Source organism: Nothoprocta perdicaria, unplaced genomic scaffold, assembly GCF_003342845.1.
Source record: "Nothoprocta perdicaria isolate Ctin4 unplaced genomic scaffold, notPer1 scaffold_33, whole genome shotgun sequence".
NCBI classification, from domain to species: Eukaryota; Metazoa; Chordata; class Aves; order Tinamiformes; family Tinamidae; genus Nothoprocta; species Nothoprocta perdicaria.
In genome coordinates, this window is record NW_020455566.1 from 2,277,281 (window position 1) to 2,301,425 (window position 24,145).

At 43.7% G+C, this 24,145-nt stretch overlaps 1 long non-coding RNA gene across 1 annotated transcript; it reads right to left on the reverse strand.

Moving 5' to 3' along the window:
• Positions 1-348: 348 nt before the first annotated feature.
• LOC112950926 lies at positions 349-1,083 on the reverse strand. The gene is made up of 2 exons (XR_003250095.1): positions 951-1,083; positions 349-431 (listed from the first exon to the last, which is right to left on the reverse strand). It is a non-coding gene; the product is annotated as an uncharacterized LOC112950926 (long non-coding RNA).
• Between the last annotated feature and the right edge of the window lie 23,062 nt (positions 1,084-24,145).

Consider the following 24,145-nt stretch of genomic DNA (forward strand, 5'->3'; position numbering starts at 1 on the left):
ACTGCCATCCTTTAAGCATTCAGTACAGAGCATCTCTCGTACTRTTTGCTTCTGATCCTCCCGAGATGAACAGCAGTGAGCCTGGCCTGCAAAGACAGGCTTCAGAAAGCCACAGTGCTCTACACTGCTCCTGGGAAAGCCAAAAGGTGCAACTCTGCCATTGCTTTTAGTTCAAGAGATTGGACTGAAATATCTGACCAATAACCAATGGCTATTGAAGGATGATAATTCATCTCAGCTGCACTAAGAAGCTTCACGGGACGAATTATTACCTGAGTCGTCCTCTCTTCAGATTACATCAATAAATAACATCACAGAAAGAGAGGAGCACGTGAACCCTGATATTCCAGGAGTAGCGATGCAATTGAACTCTTCTGACAGCACAGTTAGGGTTTATCAGTCTCAGGATTCACATCCCTTCTCTGCTACGCCTGTTTCAGAAGCAATTACACAGAATATATTGCTGAGCAAGAGCAACAGGAGGTGTTCACATGGCTCACAACACATCCACAACCACCCCAACAGGCCATCTCTATATCTGTGTTCTCAACTAATCCTCATCTCCAGAAGCTAAACTATCCCGTTACTTGTGCAGTCATCCTTCTCTGGCTACAACTGGGTTCAATGCTTTTTTTCTCTTGCTGTTTTTATATTTCAGCCACCTAAAACTACCCGAGGTTTTATATAAAAAAGAAGTCTTTTCAATTTATAAATTGATAAGTAATTAAGTCCTTGTCCTGAAACACCTTGCCAACAAGCTTTCCTTCACCATCACTATGGATGGACCATGTCTTGTAAAACAGCTAAAAAACATAGGATTCATCCCTCCCATCGTACGCAACAACAGGCTACACAGGGCATCAATTACTGMCTAAACACATTCATATTTCATCTGAATTCACAGCACCAACACTCATTTCTTATTCTGAAGTCYCAGCTCTGCTGTGCACCTTCTTTGCAACTTTGGAAAATTCCCGGTCTGCTTCCGACTGCAGCTTTCCCTTTGCCTGGACGACGTGCTCGGAGCATAAGGCTGCGATGCTCTGCGTGCCCGTGGCTGGGACAACAGGACCCTTCTCTCCCAGGGCGAAACGAGATGCACTGCAATTACAGCAAAAAAAACCTACTAAATGGTYTAAAAAGGTTATACAAATACAAAACTAAGATACTAAAGAAAAAATAYGAAGTATAAATAAGCGAGTTTTGCTCTGATGAGGGCAGAGTAAGCTCAAGGTCTATCTAGGAGGTTTTATTAATGGTGTCAACAGGCTGTCCAGCAGTTGTCACTGCTGTCACACAGCACGGTGACACCAGGCACTTAAACAGCGCCTGACAGGCAGGAGGTTTTTTCTCCCCTCTTACTGCACTCAAGGTGGTGACAACAACAACCCCCAGCAAGGTCACAGCGCCGGGGGCCTCATTTCTCACTCCATCGCTGCTGAGAGGGCATGAGGTTAAGCAATTGAGGAAGGCTCCCGCGAGCCGTTTCCCCCCAGCTCCCCTTGCAGGCGCTCATGCATTTGGGAATTCTGTTCCCTCCCCTGCCCACCATCCGAATATCTGGATAATGTGTATTTCATCTCCAGGAAGCAATAAATTGGCTGTGTAATATAAGATGCACCAGCACGACTGCAGCTCACGACTGGCATGCGAGAGTTAAACAGAAATGCAACAAGAAACCTTCTGGAAATGCATGTGGAAGAGCCACGATGCAGGAAACCAGAGCAGAATTTCACATGAAGCTGCTCTTTACCTACTGTTAGAGCACAAGGAGGCTCCATCCAGGAAAGCATTTAAGCACCGCCTTAACTTTATACAAAAACACTGCCTCCAAAATTACACAAGATCTTCTGCACAGGCAAGGAGAGACCTCATGTCACAGAGCAGCACAGGGCAGAACACAGGCAGAGCAAGAACACAGAGCATTTCACAGCTAGTTATCAGCCCTATGCTTAGTGCTGTGCAAAGCACAGGAGAGSAAGGAGACTTTTCTAAGGAATTTTGGAAGCAAACACACCACTTAACAAGGAAATTTAAAGCCATCTATTTAAGGTATGAGTAATTGCACAAGCTAACACATGGGAGCATCAGCAAAGGGAGCGGTCCCATAGCAGCTACACACACTTATGCTCTCTCCTATGCTCACCTATGCTCTCACACTTATGCTCACGACAAGTGAGAAGTTTCTTACTCCCAAAACAAGAGAAAGCAACACCCGCATTTATGACCCCAAATCTCCGCACGAAGCTGCCACACAAAACACCACCACTGTTTCCAAACCAACTGTGCATCTCACTGGTGAACACTGTGGTATCAGCATAGAAGTCCCTGTGTCACCAATTTCAGGTCCTTGTTTTACATGACAGCCTCCAAACAGCTCTTGTTCCATTACATTGGGGGCTGGGGAAAGAAATAGAAACTCTTCTCTTTCACTAGTAGAATATAACTAGATAATTACCCAGCAGGTAAAGTAGAATATATAGGAAAGGGCTGTCCTTATCATCACTCCTTGAAACATCTTGTCTATATTATTAGGAAATGATGCATTAGCGCCAAGCTAATTCATATGGATTCTAATTTCAGGACATCAATTACCCTGTCGTGTATGCTCAGTACAAAGGAACAGCAGCACAGATACTAAATGTTTAATTGAATTTTGTTAACAAGCTTTTTCTCTCCAGCCTCCTGCCCTGCTCTCTCATCTGCTGATAGCAGGATGGAAGACCGAAGGCAAGAGGCAGGGTTAGAAGCACACGCTGGCACCAAGGGCAGCAGCCGGAGCACAGGTAATTTTCCGAGTAATATTCACCAGTCTGAACTGTTCAGGAGTTTTTCTTCCTCGAATAGGAGGCACCTGCCCCAGCACAAACCCAGACTTGCCCACTCGAGACACAGTGCCCCGCATTCCTCCCTCCACCTCCAAGGGCAGAGCAGGCCTGGGGAAACCTCTCTGAATTCTTTAATTCACCTTCTGCATTTTCCAGCTGACTCTGCATGTGCTTCACCATGAGAGCAGGTACTTTCTTCTCATGCTCTGAACACACAGGGATCTTATCTTTATCTGCTTCAGATCTTTATCTTGGGGAAGTTCCCATCCCTAAACTGCTTCTATCAGTTCGCAGAGTACTTGTAGATACCAAGAACTTTATTAATGGCTGCATTAAAAAGCACAACCCCAAATTTAGCAGCCAAATAGCACACAAACTAACGTATAGCTGGTGCAAATACTCTGCATTTCCCTTGCATTGGACAGCATGTACTGGTACCTGCTCAGACTACCTGCATGGGTACAGCAGTCAGTACATGGCAGTTGTGCAGGCGGCATCCCTGGCTCCTCAATTTGATGCAGACAACATGGGCAAAAGCAGGAGTCCTCAGCACACTTAAAAAGCCTCTTGCCATAAGATACAGCAATACCTGCCTCTCCTCAGAACAGCAGCGTGGCCTGGATGGGGGGCATTGCTGCATTTTCGGGATTTAATTCACCACTGCAATGGTTTTTACTAGAGGAACGCAGATGTACTAGAGCAAATGACTGTCTGCAGCTCCTTTAAGCAGCTTGCTTGGCTTTCACTAATAACTTGAGACTCACGATAGCTCCTTGGAAGCACAGAAAGGGAGGAGAGCAGCAATGTTTTAAACAAGCTATGAGCTGAGATTACAGCACCTTTGGCATGTTTTATACCTAGTCTCACTCTGCTCACATGGCAGCGCTTTAAGCAGGGAGTATAAACGGGGAAGACAATCTGTGGCTCAGCATAAYGGAAAGCACTGCTTAGTTGAGCAGTGAGGGAATCTCTTTAGGATACCAGATAATGCAGAAACTAGTGCTAATAAATTACTGACTTTCCCACAGTTTTCCCAGTGCCAGCTGATGGCTTCCAGTAATCACTTTGCCTCCACATTCAGAGTCCAGCTGTGGCTCTTTGAAGGCTCTCATTTATGGCAGCTTGCAATAATGTGATATTTTAGCCATGTCAGCTTTTTTGCAAGATATAAAATCCTCCAATTTATTGCCCCGTGCTCCCACTGCACACAAAGAGAGGGAGAAGAAACCCATAAAAGTCTCTCATTCACATTTAGGTGAAAATTGCTTCTCTTTCCTGTCCTCCCCATACTGATATCAAGTTCCCTGCCAAGAATGAAAGAACCACATGGCCTTTGAGAACCATTTAGCATTTGTTATGGCCTGCTCGGAAGCACAGATGAAGTACAAATGAAGCAGACAAGACACTAGCCTACGAGCTGTGAAATATGATTTCTGCTCCCATCTCTGACACTAACCTGCTCTTTAGCCTGGTCAAATTATATAACAGTATTTACAATTCTGAGCATAGCTAGGCAGGTCTGCACTGCACTACAGGACAGAGCTGCAACTGGTGCTGACATACTATAAGGGTTTAAAATCAGCTGGCTTGAGTACAGCTAGCAGATTTGGGTTTGGATGCGTTGGTTTTAAGGCTTACCTGGGCAATACTACCAAAATAATTGAGCAGGTTAGATTCAAGCAGCAGTCACCTCTGATTGCAGTGCTGCCCGAGTTCTTTGGGCCCTGACATCTCTGTTCTGCAGCGCTTCCAAAGCACCTGGCACAGTGACACTGATCCAGGGAGAGCTTCCAGGCAAGTATGTGATACTAACTAAAAATACGAGCCAGACCTTCCGCTTTGCAGATCATCATCCCCTGCTACAACTGTGAAGTCAGTTTACACCAACTGGAAAAACAGACCCAATCAGGAGACAGGCCAAGTGCCCTGCATTTGCACATTGGTTTCAAGTACAGTGCATCCAAGACAAGCTGGAGGAGCAAGAGTTTCTCATGCTAGCTGATCTACCAGAAACCTCAAATCTCTCCATCCCAATGAGAACAGCAGGGGAGAAATCAATAATCTGAACAAGAAACTGTAATAACAACTGACATTTATACAGCATCAGATACCCAGGTGTCCCCAAACACTTGACAGATATTACAAGCTGAACTGATTTACAAGCGAGGGATCTGGCTCCTCACAGAACATCAATTCCCACACAGAGGCACAGGCATTCTGGTGGATTTTACAACAACCTTTTCCCATCGCTCCATTTCACAGGCCAAAGTCTGATTCCCTACAGAGTACCACGTTTCTGTCCCCAAACCCCAAAGACTTGCTCAGCAGATATGCTGCCTTTGCACAAACTCACATGCATCCCCAATGCRCTGACTTACACTGGCAAGGTATAAAGAAGTGACCACTGATGCAGAAGCTCCTGAACACTTGGCTTAAACTGCATCTTCCTGCTCCTGCAAACATCCTCGTCACTGGTGGGAAAGGCACAGAACAGACTGAGGAGGTAGTAATGAAAGCAAAATTTGACTTTTTGGGAAAGAACTGCTATCTCAGGACAGAATCGACTTGTTCTCAGTGACGATAAACCAAAACAAGATTGGAGGTTTGATTAGTTAATTGCTTTCAAGAGCAATCACGGCACATTCTGATGCTTGTACTGAAAGTAGCATAGGAAAGACCAGCTCCAAAAGGGACCCTTCCCTTTCGGCTTCAGCTTTTGGAAGCTGATTGAAGTCCTACTGCAAATAACATCAGCCACGAAGGTGTTCACACCTAGCCCCTACAGAGGCTGAAAAACACAGGAGGAAAACTTCCCCAGCTAAACCTGCTGCTGTTTTTCCGATTACTGATAACTCTCTCACTGTACTTGAGCTGCTGGGTGTAAACAAACCTGGATGAAGTTTTCTAGTATCATAAACAAATAGTTGTGGGAAGAAATTAAAGTCCCATTGGTATTTTTTTCAGCAATATAAAAACTGACTTTGTCAAGTCTAACAAGTGTAATTGGTTCCACTGAGAAGCTTTTCAGTTCTGCATGGGGATACTAGAAGTTGGTTAAGCACCTATTGAGACATAGTTTCTCAGCTCAGATCTTTCAGTTGTCTGGTCTGAGTGAGTCAACAGGATTTTTCCAGTACTCTAACCCCTGGAAGGGCACACAGCAGCATCTCTGTCAGTCTCAGTACCCGGAGGACACCTCCCACCCTGAGCAGAAAGGAAGGCTGCAGCCTGCAGTTGTTTTAATCAAGCTTCCTTTTCTTCTTCTGTTACAAATACAGTTTCAGATAGATATAGTTTCAAATCTAAGGCATACTCTCAGCAATCATAAACATGGTGCGCTTTCTTATGTCAACCAACGACCCATCATACAGGCAATATTCATGCACTTTAAATCAGTTGGCACAAGGAAATTTTTAGCAAAATAATCCAGACAGCAGATGAACCAGATGAACAGCASAAGGAAGAAAAAGTGAAAAAGTACTCCTGGGTGACACACCTTAACACATTACACATCTTCCTGTCCCCGTACTCATCCCACCATATAAAACACTAGAAACAGCATCTTTGGTGTGCCTGTTTGGTCCCCCTGCACTGAGCTTGCTGCATTGTAGACAACACACCAAGCACTGATCAGCCTGAAGCACTCAAGTCTTTTCCAGGCTCATGCTTTCAATTAAAAAAGTCATAGCCCTGAGCTAACGCTTTAAGTCAAGGTTGCTGCACAAACTGCAGGAACCACAGTACTTTTAGCAGCAACACTGCTGTTTCAACAGCACAAAGCAACCTCGTTACAGTGCAAGCCATTTTATACATGTTGGTGGAGCCACTGGAAGACAGAGATTCATCACTTGCAGGGCATATACTCCAATAATCCTTTCCTTAAGGGTTCTTTAATGCCTTACTTAGCATATAATAGGAAAAGTTATTCATTCCAAATGAGATCATTTGCAGGCAGAAACATTTTAAAATGACATGCTATTCTCAATTAGCCCAAGCARGACCTAAGTTTAGATTTAAATTTCAACTTCTCCAAACGTCCTAGCGCCTTGGTAGAGGTTCTCATCTTGCCTCCATACTACTTCTACATCTAAGAGGTAACTCTGTAGTACCTCTTGACTTACACCAGTGAAAGCTTTAGGATAAAAGAAATCAGTTTTATTATCTTTAGTAACTAATGGCTAAGTTAAAAAACCAACCAGTATTAAGTCTAAAATCCAAGTCAGAAGTTTCCACTTTGGACAGAATTTTAAGCACCTGCAACCTAGTCCCCTGTAGTTATCTCCCTTTCTTTACCATAATAAAACAGCCTGAAGGCAGGATTACTGCCTTCTACAAGGCAGAAAACTAACAAAACTCTCAACATTTCAGCCCCTCTTTCCCAGCATTTCTGATGCAAAGATTAGTTCAGCATCAGCTCACAAAGGTGAGGCAGATCTACCTGCTTATTCCTGAACTATATCTGAACTGCTACAACTGCCTTCACTTAAAARCAACAAGTTTCCTTGTAGTCGTTCCTCATTCCCATCTTCTGCCCTGCAGTTGCTCCTCCACTGCTCTGTCTCAGATAAGATAATCAACTTCCACAAGAGCAGGTCATCCTCACCAGCCACCCACCGTCACCCAGTTCTACTTCTCAGGCATCCTATTTCAGCACATGCACCTTCAGGTAATTAGGAAAAGGGAGGGACAATAAATGCGCATAGATAATCTAAATCTAAAACCAAAGACTTTTTGCTATAGATCGTTGAGACCACAGTAATTTTCTACACTATTCTACAGATGTCTTGACTTGCCCTCCCAGGTCAAGACTGGTTTCTGAGCAACACCAGTAAACCAGAGCCCATCTAATTAAGACTCATTTCTGGATCTGAATACATAGATTTGCATTTGGGCATCTCCTTTATGCAGCCTTTCAACACCTTGTTCTGAACTGAATTACTCTGCACAATTACTATTTCTTGCCCATCTGAGTTAGTTCTTGCACCAGAAGAAAATCTAAATACAGCTCCACTCAATTATGTAGTGCTTTAGAAGTACAAATGATTCAAACTATATTTTTAAATGATCATTTATATTGTAGCAGAGACCTCCAGGTGAACTTATTGTCCAAATGCATCAGGTGCTGCACATTTTGTTTCAATTAAATATGGTAATAGAGAGACCAGCCCAAGGCTATCCTAAGCCAAAATAAGAAATTGCATGAGCCATACAAATAAAACATACTGCAGATTCATTCAAGTGAGGTACACAAGAGCTTGGCTGGCTGGTCCTCTGAGCATCTAGCCATCTTCTCCATAAAGACCCTCTCAAAGGGTGATCTTCTGCAGATACCAGGGCCAGCCATCCTTTTCCTCAMGGAGGGGAACAAATCCCGGAGCTCATCTACCAAACACCTTGGTAGATCAAAGATGAACCTTGTCTTTCCCAGAGAGGGAARGAACATCAGGTGTGCCCATTGGCCCAGTGAACACAGCCTAGGAGAGGAGCAATTTTTCAGGCAGGCTGGATGCCTCCCATTTGTGTGACGAACCAAAAGATTTGTCCAGATGCTTGAAAAAGAGCCAGAGACCTGAATGCAGGCAGTTGCTGCTCCACCTAAGTGTGTGCGTTACCCCTGAAAAGAATTCCAGCTTGCCTCCTCCATCTAATGCTTTGCATTTCTTTTCAACCCCCCTGCATGCACAGAACCCTCCCTAKCTGCACTCTGCTGTCATTAGAGGACATAATCCTGCGGGTACCCTCCTCTGAGCTCACAGCAGCCCCCCCACAGTGGGGACAGGATGCAGCTGCAAACACACCCTGGCATTAGCAGCTGCAAGTGCTCCCAGGTCTTCGGGAGCAGCAGGAGAATCTTGCAGAACCCCCTCGGCAGCTGGACGAGGCTGAGGCTAACGCGCACAGCCAGTGTTCACACCGGCTTGGCTGCCGAGTTCAGTGCCAAAACACAGCAATGTCTCTGTCTCATAAGCAGGCCATAATCTCAAAAGCTCATGATTGAAGGGTTTTGTAATTCTTCTGTCTATAATGCTTTGTGTTTCCCAAGTTGTGCCAAAAGCAGCCACATGGTTATCAATCTCCTCCGCCCAGAGAAACTATCTTTCAAGCCTTTTCTTTGTCTTCTCGCTCCTCTCCCTCAACTCTTTCTCCAGCCAACTCCTGAGTATAACACAGCGTACATTTGAGCCCTGTCCCTTGCTTCCCAAGGCAGAGCAGCTCACACTCGCAGTCCAAAAAACCAGTCTCAAAACTTAGAAGCAATCGCTTTTCCTCTTCAGCTCTGAATTATGGAGCGCTGCACCAAATCAGATAAAGCAGTTCATATTCCACATCTGTGAAAAATATCATGCAACACTACAGCATCTTCCTTTTTTTTTAAGAAGTTTTTAAAAAAGATTTTTCTTTTCCAAGATAAAAATGAATGAGACAAATTGAAAGCAATTTTACAGCAGCTCTGTGAATATTTCAAAGTGGAGTGTTTCTATAAGTTAACTGGCATCCATTATCATGAAATTAACAGGCAAAGGAGTGAAGGCAATTGAGCTTCATCTTTTTCATTATGAATAAATCTGAGAAACATCTCAGATTTTTAGCTCCTTTGACCTTTAGATGGGGTCTTTGACATCCTGCCTGTTGGCCCCAACACTTTGTCATGAAAAGGGACCTCAAAGAAAGGTCCAAAGTGCAGAGGACAGAAGAGCGGGAAGCAAAACCAAAGCCACCCTGGACACCAGCACACACTGTTTGCTTACTTTACAGCCCTAGGTTGGATCAGTCTCTTATAAATATCCATAAAACAAAACAATTTGTTACTCTTCTCCCAGGAAGCCTCCTTATCTAAAAGGTATCTTCTTCCCTTTACCTTAYTCAGAGGGAAAGCACAAGGCAGCAATGCCTACAGGTGTCTTCCCATGTATTGTCACCTACCATAATCAGGTGGGACTACACAAGGGACTGCAGTGAACAACTGAGCGGATCAGGGAGAATTTCACACCTGTATTACCCTGCATCAGGCACTGGCCACTGCAAAGGGAGCTAAATGGAACTGTTGGTCTCTTTTAGTATTGCGTGCTCCTTTGGGAAGGCTGTCAGGGCTAATGCGAGTTCATAATGAACATACACGTCTTTGAAATAGGCTTGACTAGTGACTGCAAGGACTGCCAGTCATCCTTGAGTGCAGATTTAACTCCCTCCCACACATGCCTTTTGTTAGCTTGCTGTTTACAGCTTAAAACTGGCATCATAAATGTTGAATCACGTGGCTCAARTTAAAAAGAAAGGATTCCTGCTTTACTAGAGGCTCCTCCCTCAGTTGTTTTCCCCTGTCCCCCAGCTTTGGTTGTGCATCTCGTTCAGCATATGTGACATGTGTGCAAGTCTCAGCAGGATGAAAGCTATGGCAACAGGCACTGTGCATCTACCTAATCCCTGATGAGGAGCACGGAAAAACATACCACATGGCATCCCATTTCCTATTGGCAAGACTATGCATAGATCATGCTTTACATTCATGTTGAACTTGGGCAAGAAAAAAGTCTGTAAAAGGAGGAAAAATCTTCTGGGCAGGAATCTTATGGCAGAGGGTCCTACAAAGCATCGTGGCACCAAGGCTGCTAATTTTGTGTCAAACACTAGGCAATGCTTGCTAAGAGATGATTTGCTTCAGCTGCTCTCGGGGAGACATTATCTTGTCCGCAGAACAAGAGCTGCAGGAGCAGCATCCCCAGGGCTGGCACCACAAGCTCCCCCAGCTCAGGAAAAAGGTCCTTTGCTCCCACAGCCAATGCAGTGCCAAGGCACTGGCATTCTCCAGGCCGGACCTCCGGCCGCCTTCTGGAATGTTCTGTGCCATGCGAGGACCCCTGGCCGCCTTCTGGAGCCAGACCACTTTCTGGAACGTTCGGTGCCCTGCACGTGCACGGATCCCAGGCCGCCTTCTGGAAGGTTTCCCTTCCCGCACTGGCGCCTGGATGTGGATGCGGAGGAAGCAGGATCGGTGGAATACGGAGGAGCTCGGTGGTAGATGGCGCGTGCTGCCCTTTTTTTTCCCCCCTCCTTTTCTTTCCCTATTAGGCCTATTTTTTATTATTATTTTTATTTTATTCCCTTCATGATCCCRTTTTGGGGCTCGTGTGCAGAGCCACGACTGGCGCTGCCCTCCTGCCAAGTCCTGGGTTTGGCGCCTTGCTCCTCTGCTCCCCCCGACCATCTTAAGCACGACTTGAGTGCCACTGAGGAGCCTGCGGAGCTGGGATGGCCCGCGGGGATGCGAGCCCCAGGGCCCCATTCCTAGGAGGCTCTGGCCGTGGCGGAGGCCGCTTGGCCTGTCTGGGCTCCTGAATGGCGTTGAGGGCACTGCCTGCGTTGGCAGGACGCCGGGTTGTTGCTACACAGGCCCCACGGTCGCTCCCCAAACACGTCCTCGCGCTGCTAATAAGCAGAGTAACCAGCAAGGCCTCCATGCTGAGCCGCTTTTCTCTGCCGAGCCGTCGCAGCTCCTAATAGCAGAAACCTTGATATTTGCCATAAAAACGATGCGCCGGCCAGGGCGCACATCGTCCAACAGCACAGCTGGTGCTGTTACTTATTCCACACCTAAAATTCCAGTTGTGGTTTATAACTGTTTTTTTTTWTTATTATTTATTTTTAAATTGTGATATGAGGCTTTTAGCCTTCAGGGCAAATTAGCGCTTCAAAAGCTGCCTTGTGGTGAGATGTGTGAAGTTAGCACTAAACAAAGGGTTAAAATCTTGTTGGAAGAGCTGTTAAAGGGGCCAGGAGGGAAGGCACCAAGAGGAGGCTTTAAAAAGTCACAGGATCCTTGCAGTTTTATTGATGGCCTCTTGAGCGGGGCCTCAACCAGGAGGGCTGTCCCTTGTTACTGAAATTAGTATGTTGATGGGGGTGTCTCTGAATTGGTGGTGGTCAAAGGCAGTGATCAAACCCCCCCACCCAGCAAACCTGCTCTCAGCTGTGTTTCTACAAAGAGTTGCCTGGCAGCCCAGGGGTGAAGCACAGAAGAGGCCACACAGCTGTAACTTGATGACACTTCCACATCTAGTCCGAATTTGAAGCTAATTAGCAGTCTGATACTGACTCTTGATTGCCTGTATAAAGATGCTTTCTGGGTTCTGCTTTAGATTAGAGGGTGGCAGGTGAGTGCTTTTTCTACCYTCAAGTAGAGACTAAAGCTACCACTGAACTGCTTGTCCTATTCTACTGGTGGAGACTGGGAGAGGAAAGGTGAGAGCATTGGAAAGAATTCCAGCTAGGTGCTTAATTTTGCATATGRGCATGAAAAGATGGTTCTTGAAGCCCTGTATAATCTTACTTTGGTCAGGTTGTACTGTAGGTAATGCTGATTTTAGCTACAATGTACCTTCAGCAGATGTTATAGTTAAGTATTTTTCATGACTTTCACTGGTTTTTTAGACAGTATGTCTCTGTTTTTGTTTAGAAAGTCCTGTGGAATGTTAGATACAGTGGCTTGAGTCACTTTCTGACTTCTCAGCACTACTGAAACTGGACTCAGGAGGAACCTGCTTTATTTTAGGTGCTCCTGCTATGTATGGTAGTCAGTGAGTATGGTAGTCAGTGACTTGGGAGCTCACTACAYTTGTGTTTTGGGGCTGTTTGACCAGTTGAGACTGCTGATAGCTGGTAACCAAATTTTGCCTTTTATATGTTTTGTGTGAGGTTGTTAGATCTGGGCAGCTCCTCCAGGGAGGAAACACATGTGGAGGTGAGTGATTAGGTATAGGACACTTAATTTGGAGTGGTCCCAGTTACAGAGCTGGCTCGAAGTGTAAGCGAGTGCTGTGGTTTGCAGTCTTCTAGGAGCTGTTGGTGCTTGCCTGACTCTTGGCCTTTGGGATAGAAGAACTAAATTCTGYCTGTGCTAGTGAGCACTGTGCTATTATTTCACGTGTGTCAGGGCTTTTCTTGGTAGGGAAACAGATTTGTGTGGCTATTACAGAACAASGTACTCCAGAATACATATTGGAAATGGGTCTGTATGGGTTTTCCCTAGGAATAGGAGGAGATGATTTAGTTTTTGTTAYGTAGGGAAGCTCTAAAATGCACAATGCCAGATGGTCACCTCCATCTGATGGCTGAGAAGTGCGGGACATTGGACAGCTTGCATGCATTGTGAAACATGGAGCTTCTTCAGTTTCCCGGTGATCCGTGTGAGCCGAGCAAACTCGACTGGCTTTCTTTCTTTGCAACAGCATTTTTTTTTGCTTAAAAAAAGGTTGTCCTTGTGGTGGACATGTCTTGTAGCTGCACAACCTTATTAGCTCATATGTACAAAACAGATGCTAAATACACAAAAAAAACCCCTGTCTGGTCTTTCTACTACTTGCTGGTCTTAGGAAAACCCATCCTGGGAACCTTCATTAATTAAGAAACAATGTGGAAAACTACTTGAATRGATAGCTATTGCTAATGTAACGAGAAAGGTCCAGCCCAGAACATATGATCGAAATCCAGACGTGGGAGTTAACTGAGAGTATATGAGGTAAGTTATTTTTTAACCTCACTTTGTGCTTTGGAATGTACCTGGGGATACTCATTTTGTTTCTGCATATGCAGAGAGCATATTTGAGTCTTAATAGCGTTTGCTTTAGATGGGATTAATCAAGGATAAATATAGCAACAGAAGTAAAGTCTTTATTAGAGAGCAGGTGTGTTGAGCTCCTCTGTAACATGCCACATTAATTTGGCCTTCAGCRATTGCAGCTGTCCCTGTTGAAGAACCTCAAATATAAAGGTGCAGGAGCAAGACAGCAAGCTCTGCAGCATTTCCATTTGTATTTCCTAGTATGCTTTAATTTGGATTTAGCCTTTATTTTAAGGAGTTCCTAAACAGCTGTATGCAGGCRATTCCAAAGCAATACTTGGAAAACTGCCTTCATCGTTTCCCTGAGGAGATAGTGTAGAGACTGTTCGGGCAGCAAACATAGTCTGCACAGCTGAACATCTCCTTATGCATTGGCTGTTGCCAGCTCTGTACYGATGCATCGGGATGTTTGTTCTGCATTTCATTCCTAGTAACTAGGTGATGAGTAACTAGAGCAGTTCTATGTAGTGAGAATGAGCTATTTAAGAAGCACAAAGGTAAAGGTGTGAGAGGGTACTTGTGCTCTAACACAGGAAAAACTGTCAGAGGAGGAATGAGATTGCTGTTTCCTGAGGAGAGGTGATACAAACAGCACGAAGTTCAGCATTGGGAAGAAACTTGTTAAAGGTTGTCCTTGACTGCTCACAGGCATCATTTTAGCTTAAATGTAATAAAAACCTAAAATGGAAAACGAAACTGCAAAAGAACTGTTAAAAAGCCTCTCTGAAGACTTCTGCAAMATGACTTTATTGTTAAGTAAATAAGAAAATGGGGTTTGGACTTTTTTGCCAAAAAATAACCTTGCTTGCTATTTATACAATGCCTTTTACAACCGTATCTTTTTCATAGATTACTTCCACAACAAGACTAGGTTTTGTTTATTTTTAAATACTGCCCTCAAAACCCTCTTAAGCCAGACAGCAAGATCCTGAGTGCTGTGTGGGGCTCTTTAGCGAGGGGCTGGTGCAGCTGGTTGATGAAGTGGGAATTCGTTTCTAGCATGTTGCCTACTTGGCCTTCCATGGGTGCTGAGTCTATGRGCACCCTCTGATGTGAAACCTTGATGTCGTTGGGCCCAGTGCAACACACTGGTAGAGGACACTGGTTCTGCTCAGGCCATCCTTTATTTCAGTTGTTGTTTCCTTTTCTAGGAAACAATTTCAATTTCCTTCCAAGCTCTTCATCCTGAYTGTTAGGAGAAAACTTCAGATGCTGTCAGAAAGAGTGTCGCTTTGCATTTGCTGCTCAGTTTGCATTGAAGTCWCTTTTAGAGTGACCTGGAGGGTCTGTGGGTTCAACCTCACCAGTTTTAATTTCTTGGTTGGCTACGGTATGTCTTGGCCTTCCCATGCATGCAGCTGGCTGGCTGATAATTACCTGTGTGTGGTGTCCAGAAACCAAGTCAGTGGCACAACTCAAAGGAGTCCGGACTTAAAACTTCATGCCCAGAAGGCAGGAATTAAATCTTTCCCCAAACAAAGAGCTTGAAATCTACAGCCAATTAATAACTGCTATAAAATAGTACTTTATTCTAGAAATGCTGCCAGAGGATCTAATATACCTTATGGAGGGTAGGGKGTTACATCTTAATTAAAATTTGGAAAGTCTCTAATCCTTGGACAAAAGGCACTGTATAAATGCAATATGAAACTCCAGTATTAATGCAAACTGTTGGAGTTTCCTATGGACTAGGGAATGAGATGTTTTTTAGGAGAAGTACCGCAGTGACACCTGTTTCAAAAGGCAAGATTGGGAACTTGGCTTATGATGTGACCACAGTCAAGGCAGTAAGTGGGAAGGCCTCTGCCAACTGGGGGGCATAAGAGACTCGATTCTGAGCCTATTCCCCACTGCTAGCAAGCGATCAGAGAATAGTACAGTAGTTGGTATGTGTGTGTGTGTATATTTTTAAGCAATTTCATTAACTGCAGAGACCAGAGTCTATCACCTAAGTGCCAGCCAGCTAATACACGTAGGTTACACTTAGTTCTTAGAGCATTAGCTTAATCCATGAGAATGTAGTACACAGTGCTGGTGTAAACAGGCTAGGAGCATGCATAGTTAAACTGGAGCTAACTGCACAGCTCCTCGTCCCCTCCCGCCCACAAGCAGCTCTGCTGCTTCCTCGAGATTCCTCTCTGGTGGGGTTAGTACCATGAGCACAGGGTGCCTCTTAAAGCTACTTGGAGAACAGAGTGGGAAGTGACAACTTCCCAGAGCTCCTCACCTGGGCTCTGCAGGAGCATATGGGCCTCACATGCATGGTTTGTCTCTGTCTGCTGTTGGTGTAATTGCTCATCTGGCTAAAATCCATTCCAATTCAGCTGTTGAAAAGGAGCTGCTGGTGACACCAGTCCTCCCCCTTCCCACCTCCTTGCTGTCCTAATTAAGTTTTAATATTAAGTAAAACACTGAGGATGTTACAGAGCTGTAATCTGACACATGCAACCCCTAACTGCATTTCTAATCTGTTGGATGAATTGCAGGCAAAATAAAGAAGCTGGAGGCTGGAATTGTTGAGGAATCGGTGCTCTGAGGATGGGGCTAGTCTTTCTGTTGGAGCGGGCGCTCCGCTGAGCGGCTTGGCAGCGTTGCTGTCTAAACCTGGCATGTTATGCAGCATCACAGGTAGCAGTGCCAAGCGTGGCAGTTGTGCTTGTTTGCACTCTGGGAGTTTGTATTGGAATCCAAGAGTTGGAATTCCTTCTCATTCTGGCATGAGACTTCTTAAACATATATTGGAATTCTTGTGTTTTTTGAGCCCCTTGACTCTTTTGCAACTGTTAGGATTAGAACCTTGCGTTAGAGGTTTATCCTTTGTCTCATGCATACAATATTTAACTCTTGTATAAACTATTATTGCCTTCTAAATATGTTTATTAGTGCTTCTAGGTTTGAATGATGCCAGCCTATGTAATTTGAATATTAGACTGAAAATAAAGGGGAAAACTATGGCTGTGTATTTTAAGGGAGCAGACAACATTCTTGCAGTACGAGTAGGTGCAAAGACCCAGGAACTGCAAATAGTTTAGTATTATTACTAATCAATATTTACTAGTAATTTTAAAAAGGTCTTCCTGTACAGGTTTTGGTCGTCTGAGGGCTGTTTTGACAGACTTCCAAGTTTGGAGTAAAGCTCACATGCAGATGTGTCTAGTTTTAGTAGATCCTTAACCACGCTGAGACATTAGAAATATAAGATATTCTCATTTGGGAGTGGCTAAAAGATTTTAAGTTTATTAACTTTGAAAGTGTAGTCTTTCTGTATTGGCTAAGTGTGACATGAAGTTAACAAAGGGGAGAGTGATAATAGTGAAGCTCTTTAGAATCTGGAATAGATGAAATAGGTTTTTAATGATGCAATTAGGTAACCTTATGTTCCAGTGAGCACGTGGTGAACTGAGCTACGGCTTTCACGGGGCACAGCAGAAGCAGGTTCAAATCTAAAATASTATGATTTAGGTATTTACTATGATTTACTGGACAGTGTTTTTTTTCCCATTGAAAACCATAACCAATAATTCATGTTTGAAGAAAATAAATAACTTTGAATCTTTGCTTAACTAGCCCTAATTTCTCTGCTCTGTACAACTTGGTTGTGAAATGCATGCRGCTTTTGTATTTCAGGGAAGGAAGGGTTCCTTGCATTAACACTTTATTACTTATGGTKTTTTTTTTTTTTGCAGGCAAAAAACATGGGTAGTGGTTGTGCATTTGCTTGATGAATCTTTCCCAGCATATGTTCTGTGCTTGGATGAATGAGTTATTTAAGTATATCTGAAGGTTATGAGAGATACCTATAAACAGACAGATATTGATAAAAATGTCATTTGGAAGCAGATATCCGCTTTTCTTGCGGTCCAATTACGACTGATGGCGATCAGCCCAGAACCAGCAGCAAATGCGTTAACCCAAACTGTGATGGGTGAGCTGTCTTTAGAGGGAATATGGTCAGGGCCTCCTTTACCCCTCTTGCTTTGATGCAACTCCAGGAGTTAATGAAGTTATCTTTAATTTATGCCAGGGCAAAAGAGCGGAGACTGCAGCCACATCTGTAGGTTTCTTGTAGTCTTCCTAAATTAARAAAAACCCTAAACCCTATCAGACTGGTAGCTGAAGGCCTGTAGTCTTATGAGCTACTATAATCACCTTCCAAAAGACTTTTAAAACAGTTCAGATGAAAGATTCTTTTATTTATTTATTTCTGCCCCCCCACCTTTCTGTAAGTCCTTCTGCAAAAGGTACTGGCAAAGTGTGAAGTTGTTCACTTTGTCTCCGTGGTCTTCAGAGGACTCTGCATGCTCTGGATAAATACATTTTTGTATACCTATACCTATAAAAGAATAATTGATATTGGCGGATAGATAACTTGAATAACTGTAGTTCCCCTCAAAAGGCATCTGATTKTGTCACAAGGAGGCTCTCTTGGGAATTCAAGACCACTAACATTCAAAGAGAAGGGCCAAGTTGCTACCCTGTCCTCAAAACGTTGCTCCTGCACCTGGCYGGTACAAGGCTGGTGTTCAAAGTGTGCTCTGTAGGGATAGCTTCCTTACTCTGAAGTCTGTTACTGGGTTTCAGTTCTCACTATGTTTTTACTTCATATGGTTAATAAAATTTCTTACTGCTGCAGTACATATTTAAAAGCAATGAACAGCTCAATATTACACTAGTTTCTACTTAAGAACCATTATTATCTATTTGCTGTTTACTGATAACTTGTCGGTAGCTTCTCTTGAAGTGTCAAAAAGAAAGACACTTCAGCTTATTTTGGTGTTTAAGTATGTTAGGTGGCTTTATACAGAAAGCTGATTCATGCACACACTRAACTACTAAAAAGCTAGAGCTCAATCAGATAAGCCATTTACACTTCAGCCCCAAATCAGGATTACAAATACTAGATGGTTGATGCAAGGAAGAGAGATACTTAYAGTTCAGTGTCTTTTATTGCATACACCTAAATAAAATCACATACTGGAACACAGAATGCTGCTTGCTTTGGGTACCTGTAGCCATTAATAAATGRTGTTTTGCCTGAGTTCTCTAAGAGCTTCTCTAAGCTTATAAATAGGCTTCTGTTTTCTGCTGTGCAGTAAACTGCTTGTGATACCTCTGTTGTTTGGATGTACCATGACTGGTAACAGTTCTTTCCTTTCCATAGGAAATGTATGCTGAAAGGTGTATCAAATTCCTTTTATTATTTCAAAGATAAAAGGAAACACTCATTCTGGCTAATTATTCCCTAGTTTAGAGAACAGCTAATTCAGAGGGAAGCGGTACTGCTGTACAGTTCTCCAGTTATGTTGCTGAGTTCAGAGCTGTCAGCACTGCTGTGGTTTGGTGGTGGTAGGCTTGGCTTTCAGGGAAGTGAAACTGAAGACAAATCTTGAATTGTTTCACCTGCATTGCTCTTATTCCCTCTTTCAAAAGCTCGTGTCCCGTGCAAGTGCTTGGTTTATATCTTCATGCTGTCAATAAACTCAACATACTTGAAGTAGACAGGGGATAAATGCAGATTAAGGGCTATATTTAGAAGTAATTTAGCTATCATCAGTGAGGAGGGTGGGGAGAGATGTGATGGTTGTTCATTATCAATCRAATATTCAATTGATAGAGGTACTTATTAACCCCAAATAGATCTTTCCGTCAGGCTTTCAGGTCTTGAACAAAAACAGAAGTCATCCCTCGGACTTCACAAATAAARGGGATCTTGCTGCTAATGGGCAGAGGACAGGGAGGGAAGTGAGTAGCAAGTTGGCTGAAGAGGCAGATTACTCMAGATGCTTGATTGCACTGGAACAAGTGCTGCCTAGTACTGGAACAAGTACTAGCCTTACCGCTAGTAAGGGGGGAGAGAGGTACACAGCTGTGAGCCACTTTGACGCAAGTGTTCATACTGTTTAGGATTAGATTAACTTTCTGCTCTCTCTGCTGACAGAGGATGTGGAATTAGTCCTTCAGTGAGTGATGCAAAATTGAAATGCCCCTGCTCTTAGCAGTGGCAGGTAGGCTGAGAGCCATGGCACTGGAGAAACCTTGTGAAGAAGCATGACTTCCTTGCAGCTTCATCCCTGTGAAGACTGCCCTGCGCTCCCTGCTTGTGTTTCTGGAGMAGTGATCTCATTTTAGATAGTGCAGCCAGTGTTTCGTACTCTTCGGAGCATTTATAAAATGGAATTACCAGGAATAATCGTGGTAATTAACATATAGAGTTATAAGGAGGAAGATTAATTACAAAGCTGTAATTCATCTGCAGAATGTGAACTGTAAGTGAAGCTTGAACAGGTTAGCAGTGACAAGGTGCACTTAGCRCAAGTGAGTTCCTGCTGTTCGGATCTCCTGTTGCATGGCCTGAAATTCTTGGGGCAAGGAAAGGAAACTGAGGGACTTAGAAGGAAACTGGCTCACCTTTATCTCCTAAAAATCATAGACTGAGATGAGACTTGAAAGCTTCTTGCTGTAAATGGGAGAATAATAATTATTTTTTCATTGTGTTGAGTGTCTTCAGTATAAAGAAGAGTGAAAGCAATCTCAGAAGTCTGTGGCCTTGCAGAGAACTGAAATCGTTTCCTGGATTCCTGCCTAGGGCCTGCTCTGCAGTGTATTCCTCCAGGAGAGCTTTTASAAGTGAATCCCTATACAGCAGCCAAGAAGCTAACTCGTTTGGTGTAGCAGTCCGTCGCCTCTAGGTTATTTTATGGGCTCAGAAGAGCCTGGGAGGTGATGGTAGATTTGAGCACACTGTTTGTTCCAGGGCAGGGGCTTCTGCTTTATTACAATGATTGCAGGGGAGGGCTGAATCCTACAATTAAATGCATTTTTTCTGAAGATGTAAGCAGTTGATAATGATGGTTAATAACAATGGAAATAAGGGCAAAGCTAAGAACACTATCTAGTAGAAGTCGCTCTCCCCAAAATCATGTCACAATCATTGTCTTGGAGTAGCTTTAAAAAAAAAGGGCAAAATGGAAGCAACTGATGATGAGCTGTTTGAATTATGTAAATGCTCAGGTATGCATGGAGTTTGACCTTTTTGCAGATGTAATTTAGCATTCAAGACACTGTCTTCTTGCTGCCAAAGTCAAATTAGATGCTGCTGCAATTGATAGCAGATATCCGATCTCCTTCAAGAACAGGCAGTGCAGAAAGGCAGGCTGCTACRGGAATGAGAAGCTGCGTTTTAAATACAAAGTTTGAGTATACAAAACACAAACTTGCATTTTGTATGTAATTCAGATTAGCAATAAAGTTCCATGAAAACATGCACCTAATTCTTTAGGTCCTAAAAAGTGCATCCTTTTGTGCATCTGCATTTCTGCAAGACAGATAGCTCTGSGTGCACAAATTACCCAGGATCGCTTTGTCTGGTACCACCACAGTGTCTCTGGGCTGTCCCTGCTCAAAGGCCCTAGAATAAGGCTATATTGTTCAGAACTATTGTGACTAGTTGCTAAAACTGCAATTGGCAATGGAACAAGTCTTAACCAAGTGAGTGCTCCTTGTGATTGATGCCATAGGCTGTACAACTCCCAGCGCAGGTGCAGAAATGACTTCTGGGCTTGAAGTCTAAGGGAGCAGTACAGGTGTGGAATGAGCTCTTTGTAGACTCATCCAAAGCCCATGGAAACTGCTGACTTCCCTAGCATATGGATTCTGCACTAGTGGTAAACCTCATGTCTCCTTTTGCCAACCAACACAYACTAGCAATAATAATAAAATCCTTTGGTCTGCAGAGATGACTGACTGGCTGTTTGCCAGAAGTTCCTCCTGTTCCCGGTGTGCCAGGTGACTGAGCCAAGTGCCTTCCCACGAGGTTTGATGCAAATAGCCTCGTCAGCCTCTTCAAACTGAATCTCTGCCTGCTACAGTAAATGGAAATGACTACTGAAGAAACACCTGCTCTTTCTGGCCCTGATTTGACCATAGCCTTGGACAAAGTCTTCCCCTTCTGGAGTTTGGGACAAGTAGCTTGCTTCAACATTTCTTAATAGTCCTGGCCCACAGTCCCGCTCAAGCATTTTCTTTTGCTTTGCTAATACCAAGAAGAGTTCCTAGGAGCTATGATAGCACAGTAATGCTTTCAGGCTACAACAGCGGTCCCAAGACTTCTGATCCCTTTGAAGCTGTTGTACAGCAGCTGAGACCAGGTTCAAGATGTGTGTGTGTTCTTCACACCGATACAGCTCTGCTGCTTGCATGGGAAATGCACACACAAGATGTCCACTGGCCTGGCTTAGGGCTGAGCAGTCCTTCCTTTCACTTGCTGCTGTGTTCCTGTGCAAAGGATAACCACATTGCTCCAACACTTATTTTTTTTTTGTGGTTTGCTTTGAGGCTGTACAAGGTCATAAACTGCTATAAAAGAACAGCAATGGAAATTCAGACTATGCACTACCTGGGCTTTGAAGAACACCGTGGGCTGCTTTTAGCATTTTCCTCKGTGTTAGTCCAGTAATTTCCCTCAAGGTGCTCTGTAATTCCACAGGAACAAATGAGTGCTGAAGCTGGCTCACTTCTTGTCTGTTAATTGTTTCTCACTTGTTGCCAAGAGTTAACTTCTAATCTGGTGCAAATTGGTACTGTTAAAGTGTTTTCTGTGTTGTGAAGTGATATACCTTCAGTGTAGCTCTTAGGCCAAATTATCCACTGGTTTAAGGCCGATGTTTTATTACCTTCTATTTCTTTACATTACTGAAGGAGTGTTTTTGTCTTTTGAGGGATTTTTGATTCTGTCCTAGCTTCTATATCAGGCTTTTGTGTACTTTGAATCTGCATAAGAGCACTTGAACTGGATCCAGCTGCATTTCCTTCACTGCTTAATGGTTCAAATCAAGTGTAGGTTTTGTATTTCATGCTTCATTATTCCCCTCTCCCTCCTACACCTTGTGTGGTCATTTTTAAAGTGAAGGTGAATTGCACAGTGCTCCCAGGCAGGTGGAGAGGACAAATATTGACAGTAACGTGGCAACGTTCTTGTTTAAGATCTTTCCTATTGTTTGAATGGCTCCTATAAAGGAAACTGTGATTCTTCCTGCAGTTGAGGTCACCTCGCTGCTCTGAGGAGTTGCGCAGTTTGGGGAGCTTGGTTTTCCTTGTGTCCCTGTCCTGTGTGGCCTAAGTTTTGCAGGGTGGAGGGATGCTCCCAGACAGGCACTTGCCTGATAAATGACTGTCTCCCTTTTGGGATCTGGAGAGGAGCTGCCCTTAAGTTTGTGGTGGCTGTCCTAACTAACTTCATGCCTGAAAGGGGAGGTGATCCAGGTGTTGCTTGAATGCAAGATGTGTGAATTGCTGTTGTGAGCCTCAACATAGGAAGAAGCACCACAAGACAGTAAGCTTCTTACCTGAAGGCCTGTCCTCCCTATGCGTTGCTGCTCAGGAGTCGCTTTTGTTTGATGCAGGAATTGCAGCAGACAACTTGCCTTTTAATCATAACTGAGGTGTGTTTTATTTCTAACTGACTTGAGGTGTGTAAAGTCATCTTCAATATTTAAATATTAAGTAAGAGAGTTCTTAAGAGCCTGTTGCTCTTAGGAAATAGATGCTTCATGTTGTACAAATTCACTCCAAGGGTTCATCCCTGCTTCTTAGAGRTAACTCGCTGCGAGCTGGAAATGCTTTAGTGGCTCTGGAGACTCTGTGCTGGACTTTCTGCGACACCAGTGTTGCTAGTGCGCCCCGAGCTGGCAGTGCCCCTTTACAGGGGCACATAGATCACAAATTTTTGATGCTCTTCAATTGATGGGTGGATGGCTTTCACGGTTTTAGCAATCCTCTCTAATACATTTCTGCACTTYTGCTTTTTAAGAGTATTATGGTTTGTTCTTGCCATAATGTGTTTATTTTCTCTTTCTTCTAACAGATGCTGAGCAATTAGAGAACATGGCAGAGCAACATATTTATACAAATGAAAGGAAGTAAGGAATAAATGCTCTGAATATTATACTTCCTAATAAGATTAATTCAGTAGCATACAAATTGTGAAGCGCAGCCATAGCAGCAAGTGGGCATTTATCAGTGGCTTGCTGTAATATGCAAGATATCTTATTAAGGTAGGGAAGCAATTTTGCACACACCATGGAGCCCCATTTTAAGCTGGTACAAACAAGGGCAGAGCAACCCCTTTGGAAAAGAACTACTGGATAATAGATTGCACAACGTATGTTGCTTTTGAAAGGGCAGGGGGACAGTGCACTAGAGCAATTATATTGTCAACTTTTTTCCTCTCTCCTCCAGAGCGCCCCACTCTGTTGTCCACAGTGACGTGTGTCATACTGGCTTGTGAAGGTTTTGCTTCTCTTCTGAGATTTGTGCCCCTCCAAATACACTTTGCTGTGAAATTGATCTTGTGGTTTCCAAGCTACAAAGAAATCTCCAGAGCAGAGAGGAATTGGAAGAAAGTCCCTGGGGCCTCTTTGGGTTTGTTTTGTGAGTCAGTTGGGTGTTTGTGTTAGTGCACTGACTGAAGAATTCCTGGAAAAGGCTTTCACAAAGAGATTTTCCTGGCTTAGGAAAAGAATAATATAGCATCCTCTACCAGAACTGCAGCTTGCAGTAGAGCTTCACTTCTTTCAGCTGTGCTAATGTCTGAAGCTGTGAAGACATGCTGAAGACTAGGCCACTTAAGTGGCCGGACTTAAAAATACTTTCCCTCTTTTAAAWTTGTGTCAGACTCTTGGCAGCTTACGGCAATAAATAT